The following is a 25,116-nucleotide window of genomic DNA, read 5'->3' as shown; positions in this document are numbered from 1 at the left end:
GCAGTGATGCAAACAGAGAACTTGCGCCGTACACGCTTCATTTTGAGTCTGGCGGCTTTTCCTGGTGCTTTGGCTGCTCATACTGTATGTGCCTGGAAATATCAGTGAGGCATAGTGGCGGGTGTCTGGCAAGTCGGTGTGCCTGTCAAAACAATACATTCTGAGGAGAAGTGCACAGTACTCTCATAATAAACGCATTTGTTAATTCGAGTCATGATGGCAATCATCATCCTGGCATTCTGGAGGATTACTCAAGTATGTCAAGCTTTTCATACCATAACAAAGCAGCAGTACAATAGAAAGAAACATGGCTTTGCTTCAGTTCCAGTCACAAGGACTGCAGATGGGCTTTGGATAGAAGTTTACAAGGGTGGTGCCTAAAGGTGCAATTGGCATGCACTGTGGGGAAACATTATCTCAATGTCATGATAACTTGAGCTAAGCCATCAGGTGAAACAGGGAACACTGATGCTGAGGAGGCCATGGATCTCTGTGGCAATGGACTGAGAGCAAAAATAGTTTGAAACAGATGCCAGCCCAGAATCCTCTTAGCAAAGTGATACTTGTACATTGGACACTTTTAAAAAATGCCACAGGTTTACCTTTATATTTCCACTTTGGACTGCTGATGTGTAAGACTGAGCAGATTTGAATTTTCCAATTAGTCAAAAAAGAAAGAAAGCTGGCAAGGTGAGAAGAAATGAGCAAGATGGAGAGGTGACATCACCGAGGAGGCTATATGGTACCCAGGTGTCCAGAAAAAATCCCTTCATTGGCATTTGTAATTGTTTACAGAGACAAGTGACACAACTACAGTTTAAAAATTTGCATTGAATACACCTACTTTTGATTTTTATTGCTATTGTTGTTTTTATAAATTTTTATTATTATTCTTATGATGTCATCACACCACTGATTTGTTTAAGGTTTTGTCAAAAAGGGGCCAAAATTTTGTGCTTTATTTTCATTTTGTTGACTCCAAAGAGGCCCACTGCTATCTTTGCAGACCACTGGTAATGTGATGAGAGACATCAGTTCAACAGTGAGTGAATCCAACCTTTGTATCATCAGACTTCATAAAGATCCAAGATAGCTTAGCGATAGAGCAAGTGGTAATCAAAACAAAAAATAACATTTTAGTTTGGTTTTACTTTGACTAAGTATTTTTGAATAACAGTTTGGTTTTAGTTAAAAGTGTTCTAGATTTATACATAATTCTACTTGGCCTTTTTACTTTATTATCATTTTTCTTCACTTCTAGCCTATTGTAATCCTTGGCACTTTTGATTTATTTTTCTTAATTTTGAATCATAGCCTGTACTTTTTGTTGGTCTGATTTTCTTTATTTTGTTTTGTACTATTAGAAGTCATTAAAGTATTCAACTTTGAGTGTTTTGTTAATAAAGCAATTAGACTTTAATCTAGTCTTTTTAGGACTCACCATCTTTCTTCTAGTTCAAAGGCCAAAATCATAACACTAACAAATGAAACAGCATCCAAATATGCCACAAATGGTAAAGATGACCATGTGCAAAATTTGCCCAATAAAAATATCTCTGAAATATTATCCATGGTTTATTTTATTACAAATGAAAGACATTTGAATATGTTCACTTCAGTGCCTGCCAGAGTTGCCCAGCTTGACTGGCCCATGCGGCTCTATACAAGCAGGCTGACTAAATGCTCTACACAAACATTTGCTTGTTGTATTTTACCAGACTAATGTGTTGTTATTATTGTCCTCCCTGCCTTGTTTTATGAGAGCCCCGGCAGTGAGAAATCCAATAAACTTGTACAATATGACAATATGATTCGTTTAGGACATGTGAGCCATCCAGCCAGCAGACTGTTTACTTTTGACTAGTGTTTTCAAAGGGACATTGACCGCCAATGTTGAACTTGAAGGTTACATGACTGTTTAACTGCATGGGGTTTAACTGAGCAAAATGAAACCAATTAATGAATGAACAGAGTACTGAGCAAAACAGGCAAATTTGGGGCCAGTGGCAAATACGTGAGTCTGTCTCTCTATAGAGAACTTTGACATGTAGGCAGAGACTAAAAACAGTCTTACTAAGCAAAAATAAATAAATAAGTCCTACTCATTGGACAATGTGTCTAATTTTAAGAATTTAAAGAGGAAGCTGGTATTCAAACTTGCAGCAGTGAGTGCATCAGAAGAGCCAACAGTTACATACATGCTCAGCCATCTCCTTTATGTGACTATGAGAAGAAATTAGAATAAACAGATATCAGCCAGATAGGCACAGGGAGAATGCAGAAACTCCATATAGACAGTAATTATGCTGAGAACTGAGAGACAGCAAAAACAACTACTGAACTAAGATGCGATAATAGGGTAAAGAACAGAATCATTTGTAATGATCAGCAGCTCAAAAATGGGACATACAGCACAAACACCTTGACCCACTTCCCACCAAATCACTCTGTTTTTGTGATAAATTGGTATATTTTTACATAAATAATACATACATAAATAAAAACATACTGGACTATTTGACCTGCGGTGGGTTGGCACCCTGCCCGGGATTGGTTCCTGCCTTGTGCCCTGTGTTGGCTGGGATTGGCTCCAGCAGACCCCCGTGACCCTATGTTCGGATTCAGCGGGTTGGATAATGGATGGATGGATGGATGGACCATTTGACTTGGTGCACCACTTCATGATCTAACAGTGAGATGGTACCCTGCTAAGTTCATGATACATTTATATTATTTTATATTACAGTGCCTGACTTACAGCAAGTACTGGGTCCTATGTGCTAAATGCCTAGTGTTGTGCTCTTGTACAATAAGACAACTGGTGCATCCATATAAAATGGAATTGTCTCTGAACAGGCTGTGAATGTACATTTGGCAGTTCTGGAGCAACAAATTCTCTATTCTCTGCATAAAGTGATTCCTGAGGAGCCAAAGAATGTCCTTCACATGGCATACGAGGTGCCATGTCTCATGGGTTGCTTCAAGTGCATGAGTACCTACGAACACCCCAAAAAGTACTGAGTGCTGTGAATTGTGTTCCAAGATATGCAGGTTCTCAGCAGGTGTGCAGTGGTGTTTTCCCCTCTGTGATGCACCATATGCAATGTCTGCCTCTGTAGTTTCCTAGCATGCATAAAGGACTGGAGTAGCAAGCCCTCCTGTATGCCTGTGCACGCCAGGTCTGTATGTCTGCTGAGGAGGCTGTGGAAAGCCACATTCTCCTAACCAGCTATAGCTTGGAATGCATAACAACGAGGAAAGCAATAAAAAAAAATGGTTAAGTGCTACAGCAGAAGTGAGTATGGGGGCATAAGGGTGTAGAACTTGGAAGTTGTGATTTCTTCACTATTTTGTTATATTTCTACACTTAATAACAGCACTTCTTCTTTTAAGTGTGTGCTATGCCAATTCCAGAGACTTCACATAAGAAGCAAGGGCTATTCCTTGTGATGTATTATCCTGTGCCACCCCCTGTCTTGTGTCTTTGGGGTCTGTGGTGAATGCTGGGATCAAATTCATTGCATTTTATGAAAATGAGATCAAAGGCAATTATTGTGTCTCGCTAAGTCACCTCTGACAAAAGGCATCAGCTCTTTCCCTTTCCAGTCAATTCGCTTTTTTGTAACAAATGTTCTCTGCAATACACACTCATCAAACTGTGAGCCCTCGCGGCGTACTCCACCGGGGAGTGCTGTTTATTTATTGCTTTAGATTAGATTCATCTCTATTATGGAGAAAAGCAGCTGCTGATAGTGGGCGCCATGTTAGCTGTGCAATAATTGATTGATTGAGGCCGCCGTTTACCACAGACAGGGCAGAGCACTTCATCTGCTGGAAGGTGTCCGGTCTCAGGACCAGAGTCAATACAACCTTCACCGCAGTCATGACCTTTGGGGTTCATACAGTGTCCATATTTTCTTTCGAAATCTAAAATGATAAAAAAAAAACCTGTTTGAACTGTATCTTTCTTTGGTAGAGTTAGCATTTTCGATCAACACTTTATATAAAATTATTATGACAACCAGATATCCTGCTTTGTGCTCTCTGTCTTCATGTTATGCTGATGTGCAGACTCTCTGCGGTCTCCAATCCAGAATGTCCAATGTATCATAGTTTTCAGCATTAAAATATAACAGTTTTGCCCAGTTTCAGTCCATTTTCCAGTCAATTTCAATGCACAAGAATGGCAGATTTCACTCCCGCTCACCCAAGGCTTTCTGATTTCCAACACAGTAGGTTAAATGCAGTGACAGTATTAAATCTAGAATTTTACTGTCCTAGTTTTCACCATGGTTGTCCTGATTGTCAGTATGAAAGGTTAAAAGCCATGTCACCTTTTAAAGGATCATTTAAAAAAAAGGATAGCAGGCTGTTCTAGTTTTAACCATAAAAGATCCCAAGTGTCTTGGACTTTTAACTCCAACAACTCAAAGCCATGCCCACTTTTTCACCATGATTTTAAAGCCCCAGTATGCTGGTAGAAGTTCCTGCCCATTGCTGAACATTCTGTGATTGATTTTCAAAATTAAAATCATTTATTTTGATTAACTTAAAATAGCCTGGAAGTAGTGTGGCTGGATGGCACTGTGATGTGATGGGTTGTATAAGCAACTGGAGCTTGAACTACAGGGTTGCCAGCTGAAGTCCCAATTGTGACCCTGAACATGTCACTTAATGTGCCTGTGCTCCAACTGTAAAAAGCAGGCATGTAAAGATTTGAACTAAGTATCTGTACTGCTCAAGTGCCTTGGGATAGTGTTTGTTATTGAAAGGTGGTATGTAAAATGCAGTATAAATTGTTTTATTGAGGACTTTCATTATCTATATTTTCTTGTGTACTATAGTATTGTGCTCACTGTGAATTGGTTTGTAATAGTGCCCACTGGCAAAGGTGCTATATAAAATAAACACTCACCACCTGACTATGTTACTTGTCCAGTATTTTATTACAGTGGGAGTGCTCATGGTGAATGATATCCTTGTACTTAAAGCCTGTTTGTAGTATATTGCTCATAAAGGCATATGTCCAAAACTTTCAAGTAGAATGGTTCTCTTCATTAATAGTTTGAATTCTTTTTTTTTTTGGTTTATACATTCTGGATGATCAAATCCGATTGCCACAGGTGCTGATCTACCCACTTTGCAACTCTCCATCTATCCATTCATCTTTCTACTCATCCAAACTTGCTCAATCCAGTTCTATTACAGTATACAAAAGTACTCTAATATGCCCCCTTGTGACACTCACTGTATTTTCCATTCAATCATAAAACCTTTTTCTGCACTGACACAAGAAGTGCTCTATATGGGAGCTGCCTGTCTTCCTTTGCTTGTAGATGTTACAGAAATATGAAGACAGACACAATCCTTCTATTATATTGCCCCCATCAGAAGCAAACAACAGATTTTTCAATTTATTTTTACAATGTTGGCATTGGCTGGTTATGTGACTTACTTAGGAACATACAAAAGTCGAAGGTTTTGTGTAGAGTCCTTGACCTTAATCATTACAGTGCCATACTGCTCAAAATGTACAGATCATATGTGGACAGTCCACAGGTTTCTACATTTGTGCAACTGGAGCTGTTGCACAGATTCAGTGATAAGAAGTGAACCAGCAGTTTTATTTTTTGCAGTTCACCAGCTTACTCATAAGCCCATAAATCCTTAAACACTTGGGGAGTCAGTCAGTCATTCTCCAACCCGCTATATCCTAACGCAGGGTCATGGGGGTCTGCTGGAGCCAATCCCAGCCAACACAGGGCGCAAGGCAGAAACAAACTGAGCAGGGCGCCAGCCAACTGCAGGGCACACACACACACACCAGGAACAATTTAGGATCGCCAATGCACCTAACCTGCATGTCTTTGGACTGTGGGAGGAAACCGGAGCACCCGGAGGAAACCCACGTAGACATGGGGAGAACATGCAAACTCCACACAGGGAGGACCCAGGAAGCGAACCCAGGTCTCTTTACTGCGAGGCAGCAGTGCTACCACTGCGCCACCGTGCCGCCCTACACTTGGGGAGGACACTGCAATATGTAGATCACACAATCATTACTTCATATAGCGCCTAGACAATCTCGCAAAGCAGTTTACATAATCAATGAATTCAACTGCAGGGTCATAAATAAACTAAATAAAGTATAGCAATGATGCATAATCTAGTGTTTTCCTTACCAATGTTACTGATAGGCCATTAGACTCTGTCTGCTGCTGCTGCGTCATAATACAGGATATTTACGGTGCAGTACTGACACTTGGTAATTTACGGGTTTTGGCATTTCTGCATTTTGCGTCCATGAGGGAAACGAATAAATATAAATTAGCCTAGAGGGTGCCGGATGACTGAAATCCACTTGCCTTAATTACAGATTCTCCATTTCCAGTTAGACATCAGCCAGACCGCTGGATATGCACGCCCTGATTGCTTTTAGCTGTCTATCCAAATTAAACTCCCCTAACCAGAGGCACGCAGTCCAGCATCTACAAAGCAGCCCTAATTGGTTCTAATAAACATATTTTAAGATGCACAGCAGGCTTCTAATATGTTTTACAAGTCAATGACTTGCGTGCGCGTGCAGACATTTCTTGTGTATGCATGGTCACCGGCCTAAGCCCGAGTTGCTGATTCTGTACAGCACCTCATACACCAACATTTCCATTTGATTCTTGTATTAGTTTTAATTATGGCTCTTAATGCCTTGCTAGCTCCCAGTGATTTTTAAGCTGAAATAATTTGATTTAGTTTTAATCTAAAAAAGGATTTTATAAATGCCTCATAATGCCTTAAAAAGGGAGATGCCAAACTGTCTTTTATGTAATGTGTCATTACACTAAAAGACAAGCCTGTTAAAATGAGAACATTCACAAGTCTACAGGTCACCCCTTAAAGTTCTGTATAAAGATAAAGACTAGCTCCTACTTGTTGGCCCATATGCATCTTCACTACTCACTGATGCATTTCTACGAAGCAGGAGCTGTCACAAATTGAAGGACTTCATAGCGGGTTGAATAATGGATGGATGGATGTTCATCAGTTGGCCAAGTCTTGCCCTGTGTTTGAATCTCAATCAGGTCATGCATCTGTAATGTTAAGAAGGGTCTGGCTGCAGACCTTTAGAGACAGGCTCTCTTTTTGCTTTTGTAGGGTTCGGCAAATGGCCACAGGCCAGTACACTGAAGCAGACCCCTCCAGACTCTTCTCTAGTAGATTGTCCTGCCTGTCCACTGGCGTCCAAGCAGGAGGGTGATGAGTCTAGTTGGAATACCAAAAGCTCAACTAGAACATGGTAGCTTGTAAGAACACTTCTAGAAATTGAAGGTCACCATGATCGCCACACATTCCCATGTTACTTCTTTTTGGTTTTTTTTTGACCTGTAAACATATCTTAGGTATTTAGGATTTATTGCCATCAGTTCACATTTAAATGTTTTCTCTTGCCATAAATGTAGATCAACATAGCAGATAGATATGAAAGACATTAGATAGATAGATAGATAGATAGATAGATAGATAGATAGATAGATAGATAGATAGATAGATAGATAGATAGATAGATAGATAGATAGATAGATAGATAGATAGATAGATAGGAGAATGACCAGCCATTGATGGGACATGCACATTAACCCATGCCAGGCCAGTTTAGAGCTGTCAGTAAACTAAATGTGCATGTAATTGGGATGTGAACTACCAGGGGAAAAAACAGACAGATTTAATCCCCTGTTCATGAAGCTGTGAGTCAGTAGCAGGTAGAGGACACTATTACTTATCGCCTCCCAAATTTTTTAATAGTATATATTCACTTCATTTGTAGATTCAAGCGATCTGACAGTGGATGACTATCGCTGGCCCTGACAGTCCCTGTATGGCTTACCACATGCAGTACAGGTCGGCAGTCATGTGGAGGTACATTTTTAACATGCCTATTCGCAGTGTGATATAAATGGATGGCCACAGACTTGGTTCCTAAACGCATCTGCAAATGACCCATCTCTATTAATATCATGGCATCAGCCGTGAATGGTGTAAGACATGAGCACTCCTGTCTTGTGCAGGTGTCTGAGCCATCATGAGAAATGCTGTCTGTCAGGAGCAGGGCACACTTACCAGCTGAACAACAGGTCAAGATGTGGACTTCTCTCATCTTCCTGGGGAGAAGTGTCACTCACAAACAAACCATGGCTGCTACCCACCCACTTCGTGAGGTATGGAGCACAGAAAGGCCTGCAGTCACATATGACTGAAAAGAGAAATGCATGTACACAGCTGATAGAGTGAGATGCATATTATTTATAGCATCACAGAAATGCAAACTTCTTGTAATGTCAGTCATAAAGGGGTCTGCACATTCTTATCCAACCTGTGAAATGTCAAAAATTTGGAAGTGCAAACTTACATAAGGTAGGGTTGAATTTTCTATCTTTCACCAAATTTTAAAGAACTTAAATGCCAGAAATGTAAAGAATGAACAGGATGGCATATGTGACTTGATTGGGCGAGTGTAGTAACAAAAATGCAAACTTGGTCAGAATTAAAACACAAAGACTGTGTTATACAGAAGAGACAGAACCTGTAGTGACCAAAAGGCCACCTGTCAGCATGCCCACCTAGTGACACAGCTTTAGGACAGCCTATGACATTTAAAGGAAGCACTGATTTTATTCCACTCCTGTATTTTACTTTCCTGTATAGTTTCCTGTCTCTCTCTCAGCCATTCTAACCTGCCTCTCTATTTATTTTTGCCAATTTGAATTCCCCAATTTCTTGTATTAATAATAATAATAATAATACATTTTATTTATATAGTGCCTTTACCATGCTCAAGGTCTTACACTACAATATCCTTATATGTTCTGTAACTTATTAAAATGCTCACAACATAAGGCACTATTTGAAATGTTTCAGTAACTGAGATCTTTTCAAACAGAAATAACTAGCTTTTCATTATATAAATGCATTGTGTAACAGTGTAAGGCACTATATAAAATACAAACTCTGTGCATGTTAGATCTCTACAACTCCAGACCAGCCTAATATACAGTACTGTGTAAATGCAACTGTGGCAATAAAAAAATCTGTTGAGTAGACAGCAAAATAAATAAGTATTATTAAGTTTTATAAATAAATGCATTGTGTAACAGTGTAAGGCACTATATAATATACAAACTCTGTGCATGTTAGATCTCTACATACTCCAGTTTTCATCCTATATTTCCAAAGATGTGCCCCTTGCTACAGAACCAAAGGTCCAGAGGTAGGAGTTGGACCTGATCCAACTCCTGTCATAGTTTTAAGTAGCTTGATAAAAAAGTAAATGATCAGATAAATAATACTTCCTCTTGGGATCACCACTAGTCTAAGTAAAGGTCAGGCACTGCAGCCTCACCAAAGGCAGGGCAAGATTCCTAGAAAGATTTGCACCTCTGCTGTACTGTATGATTGTAAGAAAATTGATTGACTCATCTATGATTTAGTTGTTAAAATATACAAAACATAATATTGAAGAATACTAAATGAAACAAAGAATGAAAGATAGATACATAAAGAATCACTGTATGTAACAGATACATGAAAAAGAAAGGCACAAGTTAGATAGATAGATAGATAGATAGATAGATAGATAGATAGATAGATAGATAGATAGATAGATAGATAGATAGATAGATAGATAGATAGATAGATAGATAGATAGATAATATTTTATTTGAACTCAAGGGACAATGATAAGAGTATAATAAATAATAAACCCCAAATACACATAAGAACTATGGCTTCTGGCTTAGATAAGAAGACAGCTGCTGCTATTAACAACAGGCTTGTAGGTGGCAGTAAGGTTTGGTCAGACCTGCCCAGTTGTACCACAGATTTATATTTAAAGGTATTAACATTTGAATAGAGAGGGTCCAGCTTCATGTGTCCATAAATGGAAACTGCATGTGTGAGTGTGCCCTGTAGTTCACTGATATGCCAACAACCATTTCTGCCTTTTTCCCCTGATGCTGCCAGGGTAGGTCCTCCACAACCCTAAATTTAACTAAGTGGGTTCAAAAAGAGTGGATGAATGACCAAACATTCTTGCTTGCTGAGAACTTTCCAAAGTGACATTTCTTTCCAGTTAAAGATTTTTACAGCCTTTGTGTATCCAGATTAAATAACAGCTTTACAATCATAGGGGAACCCCACCAACAACTATGGGGGTGTGCAGTATTTCCACTAAACACCCAACTTACAATACATCTTTCATTTTCAATATTCAGAAAAAATAAAGTAAAACTTAAATTAAACAACTTTACAAACATAAAAAGGTAGAAAGAGCACTAACAAAGGAAAGATGGTTTCTACCCACATTGACCTCTGCCTCTATACAACGGAACACAAAGAATTAAGTGACAAAAAAGTAAACTTTACAGTATGTGTAATTCACAATATGGTCATAAAGACCATATAAGACACCCAGAAGGAGGCATCACTGCAGTACTGGGGAGCCTATGTGGTTCAACATCATAGTTCATGTGTCACATTTAGATTCAGACCAGCCTAATATACAGTACTCTGTAAATGCAACTGTGGCAATAAAAAAATCTGTTGAGTAGACAGCAAAATAAATAAGTAAATAAATAAAATAACAGCCAACCAAAGTGCGGCGGCTTGTTCAATTACAGGGGAATCAAAAGGAAGGAACAAAAGAGCGACCATTTCTGCTTGATTTTCCTCTAATTGAGCGAGCTGTTTCTTTTTGTTTGTGACATAAAGTGTTGTACAAGCTTAAAAACAAAATTCAAAACAACACATTTACTCAAGAAAAAAACAAATATTTACATGCCTTTTTGGCCAGGCCCATTATTATTCTTTAAAATTCCATCTTATATTTTCCCAGTGGTTGTCATCTTCAGCTGTCATACAGTAAGAGTCACTAGATGCATGACCTCTCTTTTGTCACACTATATATATGTACTGTATGTATATAAAGCATATTGTATAAGCTGTCTATATATAGATATATATAGTGACCAGTGGAGGTGACCAACAAAATCAAAGAACTGAGCAGAATACACACTATCACATAAAAACTAAATAATCAACACTGTTAACATAAAAAATGAACAAAACAAATTTAAATGAGATTATTGAAATTCAGATGAAGTTGAACTCTGGCTAAATATGAGAATAATAATCTGTTTAGTATTTTTTAAGATTAGAACATAATAATGATTTTATATTAAAGAGTTGAAATTTTTGTTATTATTTTGGTGATTTAATTTTATGTATGTTTCCATGCTTGACACCATTTAGGGGATTCTGATGATGTGTATTACTAGGCATGTGATGCACATACAATACTATATAACATGACATTAAAATATTAAGTGTCACTCAAGAGAAAGTAGAAAATCATAAAAACTCCTTGGCTTGAGCAACACCCCACTACAAAAATTTTATAAAACAAGAATTTAATAAAAAAATAAAAAACTTAAAAATATCCAAAAGGCAAAAATGATTTGCCTGAAAAAGGCTATCTATGGTAACCAAATAAAATTCACAGAATGAAAGTAGTAATCCAAGAATAAGAGTGGAAAAATAGAAACAAAAGCCAGTAATTCAAATGAAACATCAATATTTACAAACTACAAGTATCTTTACTCAATGAACAACATAGGACTTGCTTCCCGGTATGCTATTTATGGGCTCTGGAGAGTGGTACCTAGCAGTGATGGAAGGTGTGGTCCCATCTCTTGGGGTTCCGCACAACAAAACACAAGGAACATAATGACATGTAAAGAGACAGTACTTAAATAACCCGTCAAAACCAATAATACATTAAACAAAACTAAAAAATAAATGATAAGAGCAATGTTAACAGATATGATTGCAACAAATGAACAATTCTGAAAAATAAATAAAAAGATAAAGAAAAGAAATATAAAAATAGGTCAGCCCTGGTTAAAACAAAACAATGACCATCAGCCTGTCAAAGATTGGTGCACACATTTAACAGCATCCACAATATAAGAAATGAATTAAAAGACTTAGCTAAAGTCTAAAACGGATAATTTAGGTTTTCATTGTGGGTTTCATTTCATATGGTACTTTTAAAATCGAGTTTAGTGTAGCCTCTTGTACTTTAGTGTTTGATCTGATTTTTAGTGTACCGAATTTTGTAAACAACTATACTCCTGCCAAGCTCTAAAAGAAAGACTTTACTTGACCTATCCCTCTCTAATTACACAAATGTCCAAGAGGACTTGTTTCTTTGCTTTCTTCAAAAACGACTCTGTGTTCACTGGCCATGATCAACTCACAAATGTTAAAAAGTGATCATACTTCAGGGCAGGAGTCCCTTCCCCTTTTAACATCTTGGCCTTCCGTGGTACAAAAATCTTGCTCTGTATGCTTTTGTGATGATTCTGGCTGTAGGACTTTCACATCTCTTTGTTTAAAATGAAGATTCTTGGCTATAGTGTTACAGTTGTCAACCCTCCCACAAAATTAAAGAATGACAAAGCTCTCTCATCGAGAAAAGAAACACTCTGCTGCTCAATGCATCACACTTCAACCTAATGCACCTGTAGGAACATTCAGATTGTAGTGACATCAGCTAAAACGGCCATGGCAACAGGAAGATGACCATAAACCATCAAGAAAAAAAGGTTTACTTTGGCTTCCTATTTGCATGAATCAAAATAATCCCAATACATTTCCAAAATAATTAATTTAAAAGCAATCTGCTTAATGCACAGCTGCTATTAATCTGCCCTCTGCACTGCGTTAACAGAGACAGTTTAAATATTCAAACATTATTTAAGAAAAGTAATTTATTCACTTGTGCATATGCTATAAGGTGAAATCTTGGCTTTTCACATACCACTGGCTGGATTGGTACAAGGTGTCACAGGTGGATGGGGAGGGTGACCCGGCTGGGACACCCTGGAGGACCGGAGGAGGGCTTACACCTCCCCCAGACCACGTGGGGGCGACCGCCCTGGTGGCTATGGGGACCACGGGTACACAGCTTTGAAGCTCAACCCTGTAGGGGCCCTGGTCACCACCAGGGGGTGCCCCAATGCCTTGGGAGCCCTGGACCTCAGCACTTCCGCCACACCCGGAAGTGCTGGGGGGGAAGAGGATCGGGGACACCCGGAGTGTTTCCAGGTGCGCAGCCGGCACTTCCGCCACACTGGGGAGTGCCGGTGGAAGATTGTCGGGAGGCATCTGGAGCACATCCGGGTGGTCATAAAAGGGGCCGCCTCCCACCATTCAGGGGCTGGAGTTGGGAGAGAAGAGAGGACAAGGTCTGGGAGGAGAGACAAGGAGGCGGCTTGAAGAAGTGAGGCATTTGTGTTGTTGGCCAGGACTTTGGGGACTTCAGGGGTTTGGTGTGCACTTTTGTAAATAGAAGAATGTACAATAAACGTGTGTTGGGTGACTTTAACGTGTCCGCCTGTCTGTGTCCGGGTCATCTTCCACAAAGGGTTAGTTGGCTTGCTGAGACCTGACTTCAAATCTCCAGCTGTTCAATGACTGATAGATTAGACATGCACATGCACACACCCACACCTATATATCTACATACTCTGTATGGGTTATTATTTAGGATACAGTACTCTTCTGATTGTTAATATGCTCTGAAATGCATAGACACACAAGCTATAAGTACTTTTGGGGATACATTTTGTATATATTTCCGTTCATATGCAAATTTATTATGCCTACTTCCACCATATTTCCCATTTACCTTCTAATACACAGTATCCATAATTTCATATTTTTGCTCCCTTTCTACCCTTTTGTTTTTACAATCCCTTCATTATATACTTCATATCATATTGTCTCTTCCACACTGGACCTGGTTGACCTGCCTTATCCACTCCTAATAGAGCCCTGTCAGTCCAATTTTGCACCTATCCTCACTTATCTTACCTTAGTTTGCCCCTCTCCCAGCAGCTCCTGCCCTTCTCTCCTATCCACATGCCAGCCCTGTCTGATCCGCCTCTTTGCTTATCAGTTCATCTTCAGTCTCGCCTGCGATGCTATCACATCTAATCCGGCACAGAACAGTTCAATGAATGACTTGATCCATGCAGTCATGTCTTTGCAGTTCATTTTGTTCTTCTGATTTTACAGTTTTATAAACATTTTCTTTGATTCTCTCCCTAATTTGTCAATTGTCTCTTTTGGTTGCCTTTGGCAAGAGTAGGAAAACATTTTTTGTATACTTTTCTCTAACTGATACAGCAGAAGAAAGATGCATTCTTTTAATGATTTATTTAGCACAAGGTAAACCTGCTGAGATATAAGATATGGTTTCCAGGGGTGACCTTGTCAATATAAAGAAAGACGTATCCACACTGCAGAGAGAAAGAGAGCTCAGCAGGGCTACAGTGAACAGAAGCCCTTAGCAATCAGGCCAAAAAATGGAGTACATTAGCTCTGAGGATCACCCTGCCTCCGCATATTTTAACCAAATTCTTCTTCTGGCATTCTCTTTGCCTTTGTGAACTTAAGTGCATCTAAAAGCAATAAGAATTGTCTTACCAGTTCTGAGTGTGCAGTATGCACATTATTGCACCCCTGCTGATAAAAAGATCTAAAAACTTACATTCAAATGTGTGTTCAAATGTGGCCAATCAAGAACATTTTTAAAATTTGTTTTATTGGAGCACACACAATGTTTATAGGCTTTATTTTATACAGTTCCTTTCATATTACCAAGAACCTTAAAACAGTTAAAAGACAGGTTCAATAAAGACTGATTGATGCATAAAAATAAACTTAATCCCTGACAGTATGATAGGCTGACATGCTTTAATCATGTGGAAGACTGGGATGACCCTTTATCCATCTGTTTTCTAAGCCTACTATTTCCATTTGTGTGTGAGTGTGCAAAGCGTTGGAATGGATTGGATCCTGCTTTACATATGATTCTGCTGGGATAGGCTCCAGTTCCATATGGCTCCATGTAATATGAGATATCATAAATTATTTGCTCATGAAGTAGCTGTCATCTTGTACTTCCCATGGTATTCGTGTTCTTGGCACCTTGCTAGATTTAAGCTCTTCATAACCCAGAATAGAATAATGCTGGCAATCATTGACTCTCTGTAATGTTCATCCCAGTTAAAGAGAACACAACCCGTCAATCATCCAAACCATGGGTGGGAACTGATGACGTCCTGAAGAGGTGCACTTCTTTCTGTCTCTGTCCTTACAGGGAGGACTTGCCATCAGCAGCTCGGAGCCACTACAAGGAGGATGCACATAGGCAATAAAAACAAACAAAAAAAAGATAAAAAAGAAAGGCTACAATCCAGAATCAATTCATTAAAATCCAAATAAAAGTCCACTTTTCCTGCTGATTCACTCTGGCAAGGCTTTCAGGGCATTGCTGGTAATTAGTCCCATTTTTTAATCTTTAATGAAGTCTGGAACAAGATTATTGTTTAAATTTACCCTGCAACGCCTAAACAAAAAAATCACTTTGGAGGTCCCACATTTTGGTAAAATATGTTTACTCTTACCTCAGCCTTTACTACAAGATTTTTTTAAGGTAGGAAATATCAGCTACTCATACACCCAGAAAAAAAATAAAATTCAAAATATCTGTTCTCAAATATACTTTACATGTCTGGCCTAATTGAGTTCAACTGAATTCCATTGTGAAATAGTGATCCTTACTGAAGGCCTTTGCCTCTTCCATGCCCCTTGGTGCTGATCTATTTATCTATCAGTTCCCTTGTTATCTGTCTCTCCAAATAATGAGTAGATAGATGGGTAGGAAAAATACATGATAGATAGATAGATAGATAGATAGATATATAGATAGATAGATAGATAGATAGATAGATAGATAGATAGATAGATAGATAGATAGATAGATAGATATTGCTACTTGTGTATGGAATTGATTCTTTAGGCAGCCAATGTAGTAAGGCACTGGACTTAGAAGTACAAAAATCTGCTTTTATATTTCACTGCTGTTTTACCAGGTCACTTCACTTGTCCGGATTTTAGTTTATAGAATTTGTATCTCTATAAAACAGATCTCTATTGTAAATTAAACAGTCCTGATATGATTGACAACACAAAAGAGAATAGATAAAACATGTCTTGTACTGTCATGCAAATTTTCATACCCTATCAGATGAAGAGCACATTATGGGAGATTGGGTTGGGAGCATGTGCTGATATAGCACATTGCCACACCCACCACACAACGAACCACCTCAGGATCCCAGATTAGGACCTGACTGCAGCCATACAACAAGTGACACCTCAGCACCACACTAGTTCGAATGGAACAGTCAGGTTTTTTTTATAGTGGCTGGAGTGCCAATCTAGCCACCAACCCACAAGTATTCCAAACAAGTTGGAGGACCTGCTTGCAGGGCTGGAAGCAGGTTAACCACATACCAAAGGCGGAGAAATTGCAGGTTAATGGCCTTGCTCAGTAGCCCAATGAAGTAGAGTCAGTTCTGGCATTTATGGAATTTGAAACAACAACTTTCATCCGACATTATGGGGAATGAAGTAGAATTAAGATTTTGATAATGACAAGTGTATGCCAGTTTATTTGTTGGCCCTGTTTGTACTGCAGGGCTAATTGCAAAGAATGCTAGAATGGCATTTACAGTATGTGCTATTTAAAGTGAAATTGAAAATTTTTCTGAGGTCAACTGGCATCCTGTCCATGTCAGATCCTGCCTTGTAAAACACTTCATAATAAAGCTAATAGTGTAAGGCATTATACAAATACACAATAATTATTTCTAGTAGTTATTAGTTGACTTGATTTTTGTGGTTGAGTAATTCATGGGTGACTAATTTTGTCCTTTATAGAAGTGAATGTTTTGGAATGAAGGCACTATACCAAATGGCAATCCTTCAAAAGCTGCTGTCTTTAAAAGGATCTCATCACATAATATACCCTCAGAGTCTTAGTGCAACAATGCACTAAGCTACACGCACACACATTCTTGGACTAAATTATTAAATACTGTGTAACCCACCTGCTGTGATTTCTTTCCCAAAACTGGCATTTTTCTGTAGCTTAAAATTCTCTAATGCCCTGCTAATTAGAATGAACTCTCAGAATGCCTAAAGCCATCACTCCAATTAAATTTGCCTTTTTTAATAAACTTTCCATTTTTGTTTGGATCAGAGATGACTGGTTCACTTTCTTTTTAGGTCATGTTTTTGGTCTGCCTTAATTCCCTATATAAAACTTTGACCGCTTTCTTGTTTTTTAATTTATGGCTGTTATGTTTCAGCCAGGGTCTCTCCTAGATTGGATTCAAATTCTTGCTTAATTCCTATTTTGTTCAATTTTGATTATTTTGTGTATATTAATATTGTTATTTTCTATGTATCTACATATCTTTTGTTATATTCCATGTATTTTGTGGGTGATTTCCCAAGGAGTGGGACTACCGGTCTATCAATGCCAGGGATTCCCCTGAGCCCTATAAAGGCGAGAGTTTACCCCAGTTCCTAGAGGTTCATTCGAATTCTCTAGGGAGTTGGTGAGTTTTTTGAATCTCTGCTTACTTACTCTGTTTTTGGGATTTTTAATCTGCTACTCTACTTTTTCAACTTACTTTGGATTAATGCATTGGGACTTTGTTCACCTTGGATTGCCTTTTTGTGCACCATGGAGCTTCATGCTATTTCAGAGCATTTTCATTAAGAAAATATCTTGTATTCCCCTTGGGGATTAATAAAGTTATCTATCTATCTGTGACCCTCCGTGTTAATAACTGTGATTTTTTTGACCCTCTAGAGGGGCATTTCTGGAACTGTTTCAGGAATTACACTCTATGGCTGCCACTAGAAAAACAAGTTAAAATTTTAAAATGAGTATTCATCACTGGGGGATATGCTATGTTACAAGCAAATGAAAGGGAAGAAGGAAGTTTCATTTTCAAGGTTATACCTCCATGCTGTGCCACTTTCCCCAATTTATGGGGAAAATGCAATAGTGGAGTAGCTCATAAAGTAATAACTAGCCACAGTATGGATGGAGAGTAACAATTCCCGCCATCCCAAATTTAAAAATGTGGTGATAAAAGAACAAAGTAAAATTAGCCTGGTGCCATATAAGGCACTCACTTGTGCCCCCACAGGTGATATCTATGTCTACACCTTTTCCCTGCCCTTCAATTCACTTCAGACCTGTCCAGACAGGAGAAAGGCTGGAAAAGCAACTTTTCTCTGTTGACCCTCAATTCACTGGCGTTCCATTGATAACAGGATGAAGAGAAGGACATGGAGTCTCCTCCAAAGCATCTCTTTCACTCTCTCTCTTTAAATATTCATGTTGAGATGCTGCGCTCACTGGCAGGCTCCCTTTTTCAGACGGGATTGGATTTATTCAATTACTTGGTGGCAGCTCCCGTCTGCCCGTGTCACTTTTTAAGGGGCTTTTCATTCCCATTGATTGCCCGCTGGCTGCCCAGACAGAGAGAGCGGCTGCTTCGGTGCCGGATTAGCAGGCCCAATCAATATAGCCCTCCATTTACTGAGGAGCAAAGTTTACAAGGGCCTGCATTCATCAGCTGGGTGGTGGGGGAGTAGTCACATTCAATCCCCCCCACAACACATACACCAGATTTACCTTTCCCTCTTCAGACTGGGAAACAACTGACTTTCACAAAGTGGCACAAATTGCATAGTATTCATGCATTTTTTTAATAACTCGGCTGTGTCCACATAACAAAAAGACTGATAGAAGCATGCAGGAAAAAGGAGCTATATAAACATGCACATCACTTGGATAATGGGGCTGTCAATCACCTGAGGATGCTTATCTTCTCACTGTGATAGGCTCCTGTTCATTGTCATGACACTGATATACTGCTAAGGAAGTCAGGTTTCATTTATTGGGTTGTTCCCAGGAAAGATGGACTGACATCTTTCAGCAGCCTAAATGTTTAGAATCTACAGATCCCTCCATCCATCCATCCCTCCCTACATCGGCAGCACTAGTTCTTCTTAAATGTCTAACATGTTTCTTACAGTCTATCTTACCTTGTATTGCTTTATATTGTTTTTACAGTTTGCTTTTTGGTCCTGTGGCTAAGACACAGGACCACAATCCCCAAGGCTGAAAGTTCAGTCCTCGTGCCGGAAAGTGTTCACTTCAAATTGGAATAATATTGAGATGGTGTTCAGTGTAGAAAGGCACTATATAAAAGAAAGGTTGAGGTTTTATTTATAAAGAACTCATTGCCCCAGGTTCAGATAAGTGTGAATTTCCAACACTGTGAGGCCTGCTGGCTTTTGTTTTTGTTTTTTTTTTTTTTTTTGCTAACATCAGGATGCTCTGATTCCTCTCCTGGCACACAGCCCCCTAAGGATGTGTAACCATTCCATTTGACCTTTGTGATAATCCCTGGAAAACAGAGAGAGACTGCACTCCTCACCATATGAGCCACTCATCTGGGTGCACCTGTTTGATGTACCCTGCTGACTGGTTGGTATCGCCAAGCTGAGGGCCATAACAACACCTGTTGCTAGGGCAACCACCGTAAACAATGTTAGGTAGGCAGGTTCCTGTAATTAATAAACAAGGCTACACATAAATTAAGAAATACACAACACATTTCATGGTCTTTTAAAATGGCAAACTTAACCAAATGGGTCCGCTGTTGTATTATAAAACCCAATCATTTTGCTGTACTGCCTGATCTCTGTCTCTCTCCACCATGTCCTCCTCTTTTCTATATAAAAAAAGCAATTCTTTGCTTCTTTGAAACTAAAAAAAAATAAGTAATCAAAAATGACATTTACAGAAGCTCCCATTTCAGATTCAGATTATTTGACTTTTATTATCTTGAGTTTGAGGCTTGCAACATCTGGGGCATGGTGTTGTAATTGGTGCTAACAGATTCTTCTTTACAGGGCATCTAGTGGACATCAATGTCCACCAAATCTGCTACACCCTTTTGATGTAGCACGGTTCTCCGCTCCTTCCACATTGACAGTGCAACTTGTGCCCCATATACATATACACCATGTTCTACAACTGGTGTTATGTACAGTATATAGTGCCTTTCATGCTGATCTAACTTTGTATAGTGCCTTTTATGTATGCCACTTAAATCTTGCTATCCCATGTATCTGTTAAGTTTTAGCATTTCTACATTGTGCATATACTACAAAATAAAAGAGAATCATTCACATTTACAAAAACAAGACACTCTTTTCCAGTTTTCCTTCCTAACCAGTTCTTCCATTACAGGGCTACAGGGAGCTGAGGCCTGCCCCTACAGCACTGGGTCAGACCAGGAACCAGTCCTAGCTTGGGCACTTATCTAACCATCATTCTATCAGTTATATAGCAATTTTCGTAATTATCTAATATACAGTGCCCGTCACATCTTTTTGTCTACAATCTAGCACCTTTCACACTTATTTATTTTACCGTGCCTATCATATCTCTCTACCTGTCTGTTTACTATGCAGCACCTTTCATATCTATCTAATGTACAGTGTCTCTCATCTCTGTCTTTCTCTCACTCTGTCTTCTATATAGTACCTTTCATATCCCTCCCTCGAACTTATTCTGTTCTGAGTACTGATTCAGTTGGAGCATTACAGACTGGGTGAACTTCTCTCTGGGGCCCAGATGACAAGGCTGTTTCTAAATGTAAGCCTTTTTCTCTATAAACACGGCTTCACTGTCACACATATTTAGAGTTGAAGATTGCTTTAGACCTTTAACCCCTCTCTCTGCTACACTGCAATACAAATCTGATAGCATCAAACACACACTCTCCTTCATCGCACTTTATTCTAAAACTGTAATATATTTGAAGCGCTCAGCCCTGGCTTCTATTTAGGTTTTCTTATCCAAATCCTCCAATCCCACTGAAATGAGATCAATAAACCTTTCTTGAAAAGGATCAATCTGAAAGGTCATTGTAAGGTCATTAGGAATGATAAATCCTTGAATGGTGAGGCTGACATTTTCTTCTGTACAGACTGTATTCTATGATATCTCGACGCCAAAGATTAGGCATTTATCACCCTCCCAGACTCCAAGGCAGCACCCGACTAATGATCTTCACATATTTTAAAGCCAAAGTAATTATGGTATTTTTAATTTAATGGTGATAAAATCTGCCAATTTATACCTCCGTAGTTTTGGTTGAAGAGACTGTATTTGGACAATTGCTTTTGTATTCTATATTTCTCCATATAAAGCCATGCATCCTTCAATAAGGCATAGTAATCTGCCTGAAAACAACAACAACAACAAAAGCCCTGCCATTTGTAATACATTGGTAAAGGACATATTTAATCAGGGGAAACTAATGAACCTCTTTTCTTCCTGCTTTGCAGATATAAAAAACATACACTGGACAATCCAGATTACTGGCACCAGCACCCCAAAGAAGGCAGGACTGCACAATGAGCCAATTGTTTGGAGGAGAACCGCCAGCAGGCTGCCATCAGCAATTATCAGCAGGGTCTCACCATGCAACAGTTAAGTACCCAGTTTACATTTTAAAAGGTTAAAGTTGGTGCTCCAACTAATTTAGAGTGGAGAGCAGGGAGGCTCAGGGTCATTACCTAGAAGGACTGTGGAAAGGGCAGGAATTATGATATTAAAAAAGCAAAGTGTAAAATAAGCATAAAAAGAAGAATTTATGAATCTATGTAAGTGTTTTACTAAAAAAGTGCATAAAAACAGAATGACAGCTTGATAACCCTGTAATGCACTGGTCGGCTGTCCAGGATTGGTTCCTGTCTTGATGGTGATGTTGATCTCAATCCAGACACTCCTCCACTAGCTAGTGATTTCTTCTTCAAATTGTGTTGGTCACCAGTCAATGCCATATTAATTGCACTCATAAAATCCTGACAGTCAAAATTGTGATAAAAAGAAAAACATAGGGCATCTCTTGGTATTCGTACAGATTCACTGATGGATAGCCTGTTGAAGCTAAAGTATTAAGCCTCCTTATTAGAAAGATCACAATAATGGTAAACATAAAAAAACATAGCTAGCACACTCAAAAAGAGAAAAAATGAAGAGCTACGCTGTGCCATCAACACCACTCCATTAAAGGGACTGATAGTTACCACACTAAATGAGGTAATATGCTACATATTTCAAATAAATATTTAGAATGTATATACAACAGTCGAAAAAATGTTACACAGTCTAACAAGTGAGACTTCACATATGCCAGTCTCCTTCTGCAAATAGTCTGAGCACTTGGGAGGAGAGTAGAGATTATGGACCAACTAACCTGTTAAAGGGTGTGCTGCAACCTACATGCAGTTAACATTAGAAAAAAAGCAATTGAAATAGATGTGTAAAGGCTTGAGTAACTGTCATAGTCATCTACAGTCTCTTTTTTATTAAAGAAGGCATTGTATTTAGAAGAATGTGTGGAGAAGTTGCCTCACTCTCTGTGTACAGTTTGCATGTTCTCCTTTGGTCTATGTGTGTGCCATAATTGACCTCTCACTTCCCAAATGTGTTGGATGGTTCTAAATTGAGATAGCCACATCACCCAAGGTTGGTAACTACCTGCCATCTGTTACAATCAAGATAGGCTTCAGCATACCATAATCATAAAACTGTATTGAGTGGGTTTGAAAATGGATGGATTAATAAATTTCTAAAGATCAGAAATGGAAAGTTCCATTCCAGAGAGTCTAATATTTTGTTTGCATTTTAAAGTTTTTCTGTGCATGTTCTTCTGTAGCACTTATAGCGTGATAACATGTGGAGCAGCGAGTCTATTATTTGTCAATGGCATTGGTGTAACAACATTAGCCCAGGTTTCCACCTTTTACTTTCAATCATTATTCACTTTTTTCCCCTTCATAGGATGCTGCTTCATGCAAATCCTGGGCACAGTACTAACTATGACATCTCAGCATTGTTTAGGTTTTACTTGCTCTCTCTCGCTCTCCAACTGCTTAGAGTTACACATTACGATTCTGTTTACCACCATCATTTCACTGCTGTGAAACTCAGCAGGCAAAACAGTAGACAACATAAGAACTTGGTCAAAACTACTGCACTTTAGATGAAAACATCTGCCCATCTACATATCTGCAGCAGCCCATATCCATGTAATCCATTTCCAGGGTTTGAGGAGCTAGTAGCAGTGGGTACAACGCAGGTGTCAACCCTGAATAGAACATCATTCTACTGCAGGAGACCCTCATGCATACTAAAAATCCAATTTAATCTTACCTGTCAGCTTGCCCTGCAAGTCTTTAAGATGTCAAAGGAAACCAGAGCACCCAGAGATAAAGTCATAGATAGTGATTCCAGCCTGCTGACACCATGAGGCAACAGTGCTTACTACTGTGCCATCCTGATGCCCATGCAACCTGGCACTTTTCATGGATACTTTCACTTTAGCACCATCTCATGGCCTATCCTGGGCTTAACTAAGAGAGATAGTCCTTATTGGTGGTGACCGAGTATCATAGCATGAAAACAAGTTACATTGGCAGGGTAGGTTTAAAAAGAGTTTTCAATGGCTTGATAAAAAAGTAAATGATCAAATAAATAATACTTCCTCTTGGGATCACTACTAGTCAAAGTAAAGGTCAGGCACTGTAGCCTCACCAGTAAATAATACAAAGGCAGGACAAGATTGCTAGAAAGATTCACACCTCTGGTGTACTGTACGATTGTAAGTAAATTGATTGACCCATCTATGATTCAGTTGTTAAAATATACAAAACATACTATTGGAAAATACTACATGAAACAAAGAATGAAAGATAGATACATAAAAAAATCACTGTATGTAATAGATACATGAAAAAGAAAGGTACAAGATAGATAGATAGATAGATAGATAGATAGATAGATAGATAGATAGATAGATAGATAGATAGATAGATAGATATCAGAAGGTGAAGCACAAGGAGAATGAATTTTAAAAAGTAAAACACTGAAGAAAACGAACAAATATTAGAAAAATGTCTTGAAATGCTAATTATGCCTGTGAAAAAAACTGAAGATGTCTCAAAGAACTGTCTCCCATTCTGTCTTTTTAGCACTGAACATTCAAGACGTTCAAAATGAATGACAGCTTGAATTCATGTAATTATTGTGTTATGCTTGAAGAATGAACAATTAGTATTTTTGCAGGGATACAATGAGCTCTCTGGCTGTCTGATTTACATGTTATTTAAGAAGCTGTGCCTTTTTGTCCTAGAGTATGATGTGGCCCAAAGATACTCATATGACATGTCCACCTCTGAGGAAAGAATGAAAAGGGATGCCTTTCACTGTGAAAATCTCACAGTTTTCATGTCAATTCCAGCTACATGGCAACCCTGTTTTCCATATGCCTGTTCTATACCTGTATCACAATCCACAAATCAGATAAATTCTCATGTATCACAAAGCCTGCTGGAGATTATTTGTAAATCAGATTGCGAGTGAGAGGAAGTGCTTTTACATTAACGTTCGAGCAGAAGGGCAGCCCATGCTACACTGGTGTCGTGAATGTCCATCTGCTCTTAATGTTAGAATGGCACACCTCCATGCTGTAGTCTTACTTTGGCTGCTCCCCACTGGGCCTCCAAATTGTGACCACACTCTATCCAGCCAACCCACTGAAGCACAAATAAATAAGACAGCCCATGATGATTTTATATACCATTTTCCAAGTCTTCTGCCACAGCTGACAGAGGGGCCAGTGGTGTTGTTGCATTCCATATTTAGACCACATCATTTTGCTTTAACACAACAATCTTTACTATAATGACAACTTAAACAAAACAAAAATACAGCTTGACCCTTGGCAGAGAATCGTCCACAAGAAGATGAATGTCCTTACATAAAAACAAAAGTGTTACTGTACTCCTCACTCCAAACTCATGAATCCTGGACACTACACTGTGTTGCCATTCCCTTCTGAGATATCCCAGAAGTGTTACTGCCTGCCTTACAGAAAGCATACAACTGTGACTGTTTTCCCAAGAATTCCCAAAAAATGTAAGCCTTAATGAGATCATAGTGACTTTACTGTTAGTCCACCACCAACACAGCAATATTGTCAATCCATGTGCAATCCTATATAGCTTTCTGTCTTTCTTCCCAAGAAACCATGAGAACATCTCCCCTGCAGA

This window comes from Erpetoichthys calabaricus, chromosome 18 (genome assembly GCF_900747795.2).
Source record: "Erpetoichthys calabaricus chromosome 18, fErpCal1.3, whole genome shotgun sequence".
Lineage (NCBI taxonomy): Eukaryota > Metazoa > Chordata > Cladistia > Polypteriformes > Polypteridae > Erpetoichthys > Erpetoichthys calabaricus.
Note: the sequence above shows the minus strand (reverse complement) of the source record.